Source organism: Rattus norvegicus, chromosome 20 (genome assembly GCF_036323735.1).
Source record: "Rattus norvegicus strain BN/NHsdMcwi chromosome 20, GRCr8, whole genome shotgun sequence".
NCBI classification, from domain to species: Eukaryota; Metazoa; Chordata; class Mammalia; order Rodentia; family Muridae; genus Rattus; species Rattus norvegicus.
In genome coordinates this window covers 35145944-35157608 of record NC_086038.1, presented here as the reverse complement: position 1 = coordinate 35157608, position 11665 = coordinate 35145944, and the positions used below count along the sequence as shown (strand labels likewise).

Below are 11665 nucleotides of genomic sequence, written 5' to 3'. Positions count from 1 at the left end.
AACCACACAAAGACACAACAAAGAAAGAGAACTTCAGACCAATTTCCCTTATGAATATCGACGCAAAAATACTCAATAAAATTCTGGCAAATCGAATTCAAGAGCACATCAAAACAGTCATCCACCATGATCAAGTAGGCTTCATCCCAGGCATGCAGGGATGGTTTAATATACGGAAAACCATCAACGTGATCCATTATATAAACAAACTGAAAGAACAAAACCACATGATCATTTCATTAGATGCTGAGAAAGCATTTGACAAAATTCAACACCCCTTCATGATAAAAGTCCTGGAAAGAATAGGAATTCAAGGCCCATACCTAAACACAGTAAAAGCCATATACAGCAAACCAGTTGCTAACATTAAACTAAATGGAGAGACACTTGAAGCAATCCCACTAAAATCAGGGACTAGACAAGGCTGCCCACTCTCTCCCTACTTATTCAATATAGTTCTTGAAGTTCTAGCCAGAGCAATCAGACAACAAAAGGAGATCAAGGGGATACAGATCGGAAAAGAAGAGCTCAAAATATCACTATTTGCAGATGACATGATAGTATATTTAAGTGATCCCAAAAGTTCCACCAGAGAACTACTAAAGCTGATAAACAACTTCAGCAAAGTGGCTGGGTATAAAATTAACTCAAATAAATCAGTTGCCTTCCTCTATACAAAAGAGAAACAAGCCGAGAAAGAAATTAGGGAAACGACACCCTTCATAATAGACCCAAATAATATAAAGTACCTCGGTGTGACTTTAACCAAGCAAGTAAAAGATCTGTACAATAAGAACTTCAAGACACTGAGGAAAGAAATTGAAGAAGACCTCAGAAGATGGAAAGATCTCCCATGCTCATGGATTGGCAGGATTAATATAGTAAAAATGGCCATTTTACCAAAAGCAATCTACAGATTCAATGAAATCCCCATCAAAATACCAATCCAATTCTTCAAAGAGTTAGACAGAACAATTTGCAAATTCATCTGGAATAACAAAAAACCCAGGATAGCTAAAGCTATCCTCAACAATAAAAGGACTTCAGGGGGAATCACTATCCCTGAACTCAAGCAGTATTACAGAGCAATAGTGATAAAAATTGCATGGTATTTGTACAGAGACAGACAGATAGACCAATGGAATAGAATTGAAGACCCAGAAATGAACCCACACACCTATGGTCACTTGATTTTTGACAAAGGAGCCAAAACCATCCAATGGAAAAAAGATAGCATTTTCAGCAAATGGTGCTGGTTCAACTGGAGGGCAACATGTAGAAGAATGCAGATCGATCCATGCTTATCACCCTGTACAAAGCTTAAGTCCAAGTGGATCAAGGACATCCACATCAAACCAGACACACTCAAACAAATAGAAGAAAAAATAGGGAAGCATCTGGAACACATAGGCACTGGAAAAAATTTCCTGAACAAAACACCAATGGCTTATGCTCTAAGATCAAGAATCGACAAATGGGATCTCATAAAACTGCAAAGCTTCTGTAAGGCAAAGGACACTGTGGTTAGGACAAAACGGCAACCAACAGATTGGGAAAAGATCTTTACCAATCCTACAACAGATAGAGGCCTTATATCCAAAATATACAAAGAACTCAAGAAGTTAGCCCGCAGGGAAACAAATAACCCTATTAAAAAATGGGGTTCAGAGCTAAACAAAGAATTCACAGCTGAGGAATGCCGAATGGCTGAGAAACACCTAAAGAAATGTTCAACATCTTTAGTCATAAGGGAAATGCAAATCAAAACAACCCTGAGATTTCACCTCACACCAGTGCGATTGGCTAAGATCAAAAACTCAGGTGACAGCAGATGCTGGCGAGGATGTGGAGAAAGAGGAACACTCCTCCATTGTTGGTGGGATTGCAGACTGGTAAAACCATTCTGGAAATCAGTCTGGAGGTTCCTCAGAAAATTGGACATTGAACTGCCTGAGGATCCAGCTATACCTCTCTTGGGCATATACCCAAAAGATGCCTCAACATATAAAAGAGACACATGCTCCACTATGTTCATCGCAGCCTTATTTATAATAGCCAGAAAATGGAAAGAACCCAGATGCCCTTCAACAGAGGAATGGATACAGAAAATGTGGTACATCTACACAATGGAATATTACTCAGCTATCAAAAACAACGAGTTTATGAAATTCGTAGGCAAATGGTTGGAACTGGAAAATATCATCCTGAGTGAGCTAACCCAATCACAGAAAGACATACATGGTATGCACTCATTGATAAGTGGCTATTAGCCCAAATGCTAAATTACCCTAGATCCCTAGAACAAACGAAACTCAAGACGGTTGATCAAAATGTGAATGCTTCACTCCTTCTTTAAATGAGGAAAAAGAATACCCTTGGCAGGGAAGGGAGAGGCAAAGATTAAAACAGGGACTGAAGGAACACCCATTCAGAGCCTGCCCCACATGTGGCCCATACATATACAGCCACCCAATTAGACAAGATGGATGAAGCAAAGAAGTGCAGACCGACAGGAGCCGGATGTAGATCTCTCCTGAGAGACACAGCCAGAATACAGCAAATACAGAGGCGAATGCCAGCAGCAAACCACTGAACTGAGAATAGGTCCCCTGTTGAAGGAATCAGAGAAAGAACTGGAAGAGCTTGAAGGGGCTCGAGACCCCAAAAGTACAACAATGCCAAGCAACCAGAGCTTCCAGGGACTAAGCCACTACCTAAAGACTGTACATGGACTGACCCTGGACTCTGACCCCTTAAGTAGCAATGAATATCCTAGTAAGAGCACCAGTGGAAGGGGAAGCCCTGGGTCCTGCTAAGACTGAACCCCCAGTGAACTAGTCTATGGGGGGAGGGCGGCAATGGGGGGAGGGTTGGGAGGGGAACACCCATAAGGAAGGGGAGGGGGGAGGGTGATGTTTGCCCGGAAACCGGGAAAGGGAATAACACTCGAAATGTATATAAGAAATACTCAAGTTAATAAAAAATTAAAAAAAAAGAGAAGGTTTTCAAATAAAGAGACAAAAACTGTGCATAAAAATTTTGCTTAAAAACATATAATGGACTATTCCAATCGTCACTTATGTGTAGAATAGATATTGCAATGAAAGTCTGAGATGAGGCGAAGTCCCTCAAAACTGAAGGTCAAGGAAATGAATGAAAATATTTTAAAAAGTTGAGAGAATCATGCTTAAAGACATTCAAGGACCCCTTATTTATTTAAAGTGTAAACAGCCTGAAATTATTATGAACAAAATTATGTAAAAATGATGAGAGCATTAGTATTGATAATTGCTGTCTAGATAAATAAAAATGAACTAATTGAGAAATAGGTAATAAGTGACAAAATAAGTGTTCTACAATTGTTTCTTTGAAATTGTACTGTACAACAAAAAATAAAAATGAAGTGAGAACACTTATGTTCAACTAGAAATTAAAACATTGTTTATAAAGCCCAAACAAAGGAAAAATTAGAATTTGTGTAAATATAAATAAGATATTTCAACAACCCTGAATTATTGATGTTTAGGAAAGTTTGACCAATCTTATACTAGCACTGTCTAAAAGATATTTTTAAAAAACTTAACTTTTAATATTAGTACTCATTTTAAATGAGGTTTCAATTTGAGAAATGTCCTGCGCGTGACCTCTCGCCAGCAAGAAAACACGCGGGGACATACAGATCCTTGCTACAGCCAAACTTTTATTAAAATCTTAAGGAGAAGCCCCGTGCATCGGCATGGCACGGTTTATATACACCCTAGCGCAGTGCATCCACACCTGATTGGTCGCTTACCCATGATCTCAATAGGCATGCCCCAGAGTGGGCAAAGACCTGGCACGAAGGCACTCTTGCACATGTGCACACAGTTAACTTCCTGAAAGGGAGTCGGCTGGCGCGGCGGAGGCCAGCGCCATCTTGTCTAGCTCGGCCTTCCACGCGGGGCGCAGTGGAAGCCAGCACTATCTAGTGGTGGCGAATGTTATTGCGGCCCTCTACATCTCCCCCTTATTATTTTAATTAATTAATAACAGTAAATTTTTGTCTAGGCTGGTCTAGGTCCCTGCAGTTATGTCCATCTGCTGTGGCTCCTGTCTTAGGTCGTTCCTCTATGTCACAGCCTTATCCGTAGAAGGGTAACCCTATCGCCACAGGGCCCCGTGTCTTAGATTGTTCTGTGCATGAGGAAAGTTGCCCGTCTCTGGATACCACAGTGCTGTGTGACAGTAACTGATAATGACCTAGGGCGAGCTCTCAAAGGAGGCCAGCCAGAATGTGAGTTAGTGGGGAGATCATGATCACCCTATCGCGTGCAATGAGGAAACCTCAGCGATGTAGAAGGGCTGATCAAAGAATCATTGAGTCTCTCTCATCCCAGTGCAATGGATCGACAGATCCATGGGGTGCAAGAGCAGAGAACTCAGATACCGACTAATTTTTGAAGATAGATAACCAAATTTTAGGGGAGGCCCCTTGTTCAAATGGCCACAAGTGCTTGAGTGATAACGGCCTTGTCACGTTTCTGTTGAGATCTGAGTTTGCAAACCAACCATAGCATGAACACTAATCCACAGCATAGGGGTGCATCAAACAGAGCCACCTCCACCCATTCTTAGAAGTACTAGGAATCCAAATCCAAAGAGGCAGTGTGAGGGCTAGAGGTAGTTTCCGAGGGATCCATCCGGGAGTCATTTCTAGGCATCAGAATTCTCCATGTCAGTCGTTACGGTAGCCAGAATGGGTTGTCTTCTTCCTGTGGGAAAACACAAACTGCTCCCCTGGATCTTATTAAAATAGGATCGGGGCCTTTCCATAGACCAGTCAAAACATCTTTCCATTTTACCATCTCTTTTGGTCTATCAGGCTCTGAATAGTGACGTTCGGCCGCAGTATGGCCTTGGGCATCAAGATTTAAAAAATTAAGGGTGAAGAGTGCCATGGAAACAGCTACTCTTGGTACTGAGGGTAGAGCCTCCTCGACTCCCCCTTTTTGTTTAATTAAATAGGATTTGAGAGTGCGATGGGCACGTTCTACAATGCCCTCTCCCTGAGGATTATACGGGAGACCAGTCAGATGAGTCACCTCTATCTGGTGGCAGAATTGTTGAAATTTTTGAGAAGTATAAGCTGGTCCATTGTCTGTCTTAAGGAGTTTGGGTTTACCCCAAGCGCTCCATGCCTCGAGGCAATGTTGAATTGCATGCGAGGCCTTTTCTCCTGTTAGAGGTGTAGCAAACATAATGCCAGAGCATGTATCAATAGAAACATGCAGATACTGAAGTTTCCCAAAAGAAGGGATATGAGTAACATCCATTTGCCAGACCTGTAGTGGTCGGATTCCTCGTGGGTTAACTCCCACATGTGGTACAGGCAGGAATTGACAACAATTTTGACATTGGGTAACTATCTCCCTAGCTTCCTTTCTAGTCAAAGCAAATCGGCGTCGTAAAGTTTCAGCTGTCACATGAAATTGTCTGTGAAATTCTTTTGCTACATCTAATTGAGGGGACAAGGCAACTGCAATCACTCTTGTAGCTTTGTCTGCTACGTCATTTCCGTGGGACATTGGGCCAGGAAGGCCCGAGTGAGCTCTAATATGTGTTATGAATACAGGGGATCTCCTGCTGAGAAGGGTAGATTGAATTTGTTGAAAAATTTTGGCAAGTTTGCTGGAAGGTCTGATTAATACAGCCACCTCAAGAACCTTAACTGCATTAACCACATAAGAGGAATCTGACACAATGTTAAGCGGGCCTGGGAAGGTCTCGAGGACCTCTAGCACCACTAAACATTCCACAACGTGAGGTGAGGTTTCATTATACTGCTTAGATACTACCTTATCATTGACTACATAAGCACCTATACCAGTTTTTGACCCATCTGTATACACTACAACCCCATCAACAAGTGGTTTCTGAGACATTATGTGTGGGAACACAATGGCTTGGCTTAAAGCAAATTGTAGGATCGGGTGTTTTGGATAATGATTATCAATCTGTCCAGCAAAGGAAGTGACTAACACTGCCCAAGCATTTGAGGTAGCAGCTAATGTTTGAACCTGAATGGCTATATATGGTACTATCAAGGTTTTGGGTTCTTTCCCAAATGAGTAATAGCTGCCTTCAACCCGCGGAGTGCAAGCTGAGCAACCGCATCGGGATACCAGTCAATAATCTTAGCAGGAGATGCATTGGGATGGATCCATAATAAAGGCCCATCCTGCCACAAGATAGCTGTTGGCAATTGCATAGTTTTCAAAACACACAAATCAAAAGGCTTGGTTTCATCAATGCGCTGCAATTGAGCATCCTGTAAGGCTTTTTCTACAACTTGTAAGGCCTGGTTTGCGGCTGGCGTCAATGCTCTCAGAGAGGAGATATGAGAGTCCCCTTCCAAAATATCAAATAAAGGTTTTAACTCAGCAGAGGAAATCTTTAAAAATGCTCTCAGCCAATTTATATCTCCCAATAATTTTTGGAAATCATTTAAGGTATGTAAATGATCTCTGTGAATCTCTAATTTCTGGGGAACTATTTTTTCAGGATAAATGACCGATCCCAGAAATGAGCCAATTTCTGCAATTTGAACCTTTTCTGCAGCGACTTGTAGTCCCCATTGTCCCAATGTTTTGATTAAGATGGGATACGAGATCTGTAATGTTGTTAAATCTTTATCACACATTAAAATATCATCCATGTAATGAGCCAGCAACAAAGATGGAAATTGCTTCTTTATAGGTTCAAGGGCTCGTTGCACATATAGTTGGCAAATAGTGGGGCTATTGGCCATGCCTTGAGGCAGGACCTTCCACTGAAATCTCTTATCAGGTTCAAGATGATTAATAGCTGGTATAGTAAATGCAAACCTCTGTTTGTCTTGTGGACACAAGGGGATGGAAAAGAAACAATCCTTAATGTCTATAATTATTATCTTCCATTGCTTAGGTAAGGCGGAGAGTAAGGGTAGGCCTTGTTGGATCGAGCCAAATAACGCATCTGTGCATTAATGGCTCTCAAATCATGGAGAAGTCTCCATTTTCCTGATTTTTCCTTTATCACAAAAATAGGAGTATTCCAAGGTGAAATGGACGGTTCTAAATGACCAAGCTGTAATTGTTCATTAACCAATTTAGTGTCAGCTTCTAATTTTTCAGAGGATAGATGCCATTGAGGAACCCATTTTGCCTCCTCCGTGAGCCAGGGTATGGGCATAGAACCCTCAATGGCACCTAGGAAAAACCCAGGCCCTGCCTTCCTATATTACCTTCTTGTGGGACCGATTCTAATTTTCCTTGTTCCTTTTTTCCTAATCCCTTTCCTTCCTCGTAGCCCATTCTCTTCATAATCTCGACAGCTTGTCGAGAGTACTCGTTGGTCAATGTCAGACCTAGACCCTGTAAGACATCCCTCCCCCAAATGTTAACAGGAAGAGGGAGGACATAAGGAATAAACCTTCCTGATTGGCCTTCTGTAGCATGCCAGATCAAGGAGCGTGAGCTGATAGTGGGGCTGGCCTCATACCATAGTCCTTGTAAGGAATGGGATGATTGGTGACAGGCCATGCCTTAGGCCACCAATTAGAGGAGATAATGCTCTTATCAGTCCCTGTATCTAAAATTCCCATAAAAGTTTTCCCTTCTATATTCAACTCTAAAGAGGGTCTGGAATTAAGGTCCATCATTAAATAAGCAGAATCAGTCCCAGAAGAGCCAAACTTCACGGTGCCTCTAGGGACCCAGGAAGAAGGAAAATGATCATGTAAGCTTGGAAGAATAATCAACTGAGCAATCCTGTCACCTGAGGAAATGGAAAAAACGCCTTGAGGGCAAGAGCAGAGAACTTGAAGTTCTCCCGTGTAATCTTGATCTATTATTCCAGGGTGAACAATAAGTCCCTTTAAGGTTAAGGAGGACCGACCCATAATAAGGCTGACATTTCCCACGGGTAGGGGGCCTTTGTAGTCAGTGGGGACAGGTTACACACCCATCAGTGGAATTAATATGAATTGGGTGTTGGAACAGAGGTCCACTCCTGCTGAGCCTCTTGTGGCTCTGCGAACCATGGTGTCCGTCTGTTGTAAGCTGGAGTTCCATATGTTTTGGATCCCTGAGACCTGGGGCCCAGATACCCGTTTTTTGGAGTGTTTACACCCCTTTCTGCCTGGGGAGGCCCGGGCTGAATAAGCCTGCCTCTGATATCTTTAACTGAGCGACACTCACTAGCCCAATGATAGCCTTTCCCACACTTAGTACACAGTCCTGGTGCTCTCTTCCTTGTGAGGGCTTGACACTCCTTTTTCAAATGTCCTGGTTTGCCACAGTAATAGCAGACCCTGCGATCACCTGTACCTGAGCACTTTTGGCCCTGTAGGATAGCAGCCGCGAGGCCGGCATTAGTAAGCGGCCTCCAAGTTCTCGGCAAACTCTCAGCCAGTCCTGTAATCCTTTGCTCTTCCTAGGTGTAATAGCTGCTCTGCATTCCTGTGTGGCTTGCTCATAGACCAACTGTTCCACTAAAGGCATTGCCTGTTCAGGGTCTCCAAAGATCCTGCCTGCTGCCTTTGTCATCCTAGCCACGAAGTCTGAGAATGGCTCCTGGGGGCCTTATATAATTCTCGTTAAGTGTCCCCCGGACTCTCCCTTCTTGGAAAGTGCCTTCCACGCCTTAACGGCGGCAGCGGAAATTTGAGCGTATGCTCCCCAGTCATAGTTAGTTTGATTATTGGCATATTGCCCTTGTCCTGTTAGCAGATCAAGCGTCCAGTCTCTCTGAGTGCCTTCAGCAATGGCATTGACTTTGGCCTGTGCCTGAGAGGCGTCATACCACAAGGCTTTCCATTCCATATATTGTCCCATATTAGGGAGCGCAGCCTTCACTGTTGTCTGCCAGTCTCCTGGAGTCATGGCCAGAGTGGCAAGCCTTTCGACTTCAGCAACAGTAAAATTGGCACTAACTCCATAATTACGGACCGACTCAGCAAGTTCCTTAATTTGAACATATTCTACTGGTGCGTGAACACGGCCTCCATCGGCGGCCTCAAACACCAGGAATGCCTGCTGTATCTTTTTCTGTTCCTCTTTAGTGAGGAAGGAATCTGAGTGGAATCTCTCCATATAAGATGGAGGGGCACTGGGGCTTATAGGCCAGGAAACCGCATGGTTTCCACCTCCTACTTCCGTTTGTTTACCCAAGCTGTTAGCTCGTTGTTCATCTGGGTAGTATCCTTCTTCTTCATAGTGAGCTGCCTCATCTTCTAAATCCTCTCCCTCAGAGGAGCTAAGCTCGACTGTCCCTGAGCTATCAAGCTCTGAAGTCTTTGAAACCTTTACCGGATAAAGACTTCCGCTTTTCAAGACCTTTTTCTCCCTTCTCTGTTTTATCTCTCCTGGGGCGTTTTTTCCCCACTCTCTCACCTCCGCAGAGGGGACTGACTTCTTGTAATCTTTCCTTGAGCTCTTTAATTTCTTATCTAACCCTGTTTCTGACATGCCGCCTTGCCCTTCCCCCAACACTGTCCTCTTTGCTGTTACAACTGGGCGGCTCCCATGCGACCTCTGATGCCGTCTGACGGTAGCTAGAAGCTCAAAGGACAAGAGAAGAAGCCCGAGGGCTGCTACAACCACCATAGAGGCTTCCGCCGCATCTAGCAGAGGAGTGAGGTGGAACAGATCAAGGCTAAACATCGTCTCTCAGAGTCTCACCCGCGTTCCGCAGCTTCTGGATCCCTTCCGTGAACGGAGGCTCTCCTTCGGCGCAGGCGATGATGAGGCGTTTATCCCAGGTTCTCGGCACCAATTGTCCCGCGCGACCTCTCGCCAGCAAGAAAACACACAGGGACATATGGATCCTTGCTACAGCCAAACTTTTATTAAAATCTTAAGGAGAAGCCCCGCGCGCCGGCATGGCGCTGTTTATATACACCTTAGCGCAGCGCATCCACACCTGATTGGTCGCTTACCCATGATCTCAATAGGCACGCCCCGGAGTGGGCAAAGACCTGGCACGAAGTTAACTTCCTGAAAGGGAGTCGGCTGGCGCGGCGGAGGCCAGCGCCATCTATCTAGCTCGGCCTTCCACATGGGGCGCAGTGGAAGCCAGCGCCATCTAGTGGTGGCGAATGTTATTGCAGCTCTCTACAGAGAAAAGTCCACAAAATCAAATATGTTTGCCTTTGTTTTGTTTTGTTTTCTTTTTTTTCCCCATCTTTATTAACTTGGGTATTTCTTATTTACATTTCAGTTGTTATTCCCTTTCCCGGTTTCCAGGCCAAAATCCAGCTAACCCCTCTAAATCCCCTTCTATATGGGTGTTCCCTTCCAAATCCTACCCCCATTACCGCCCACCCCAACAATCAGGTTCACTGGGGGTGCCACCTTGTCAGGACCAAGGGCTTCCCCTTCCACTGGTGCTCTTACTGGGCTATTCATTGCTACCTATGAGGTTGCAACTCAGTGTCAGTCCATGTAAAGTATTTGGGTAGTGGCTTAGTCCCTGGAAACTCTGGTTGGTTGGCATTGTTGTTCATATGGGGTCTCAAGCATCTTCAAGCTCTTTCAGTCCTTTCTTTGATTCCTTAAACGGGGGTCCGTTCTCAGTTCAGTGGTTTGCTGATGGCATAAGCCTATGTATTCTATGTATTCTGGCTGTGTCTCTCAGGAATGATCTACATCCGGTTACTGTCAGGCTGCACTTCTTTGCTTCATCCATCTTATCTAGTTTGGTGGCTGTATATGTATGGGCCACATGTGGGGCAGGCTCTGAATGGGTGTTCCTTCTGCCTCTGTTCTAAACTTTGCCTCCCTATTTCTTCCTAAGGGTATTCTTGTTTCCCTTTTAAAGAAGGAGCAAAGCATTTGCATTTTGGTCATCCTTCTTGAGTCATGTGGTCTGTGCATCTAGGGTAATTCGAACATTTGGGCTAATATCCACTTATCAATGAGTGTATACCATGTGTGTTTTTCTGTGATTGGGTTACCTCACTCAGGATGATATTTTCCAGTTCCATCCATTTGCCTATGAATTTCATAAAGTCATTGATTTTGATAGCTGAGTAATATTCCCTTGTGAATATGTACCACATTTTCTTTATCCATTCCTCTGTTGAAGGGTATCGGGGTTCTTTCCAGCTTCGGACTATTATAAATAAGTCTTCTATGAACATAGTGGAGAAAGTGTCTTTGTTATATGTTGGGGCATCTTGTGGGTATATGCCCAAGAGAGGTATAGCTGGGTCCTCAGGTAGTTCAATGTCCAATTTTCTGAGGAACTTAGAGGCTGTTTTCCATAATGGTTGTACTAGTCTGCCATCCCACCAACAAGGAAGGAGTGTTCCTCTTTCTCCACATCCTCGCCAGCATCTGCTATCACCTGAGTTTTGATCTTAGCCATTTTCACTGGTGTGAGGTAGAATCTCAGGGTTGTTTTGATTTGAATTTCCCTCATGACTAAAGATGTTGAACATTTCTTTAGGTGTTTCTCAGCCATTCGGCATTCCTCAGCTGTGAATTCTTTGTTTAGCTCTGAATCCCATTTTTAATAGGGTTATTTGTCTCCCTGCAATCTTGAGTTCTTTGTATATTTTGGATATAAGCACTCTATCAGTTGTAGGATTGGTAAAGATCTTTTCCAAATCTGTTGGTCGCCATTTTGTTCTAACAACAGTGTCCTT

At 43.7% G+C, this 11665-nt stretch overlaps 1 pseudogene; it reads right to left on the bottom strand.

Annotated features, from left to right (window-relative positions):
- Positions 1 to 4831: 4831 nt before the first annotated feature.
- On the bottom strand, positions 4832 to 9837 carry LOC134483944 (igE-binding protein-like; annotated as a pseudogene).
- Between the last annotated feature and the right edge of the window lie 1828 nt (positions 9838 to 11665).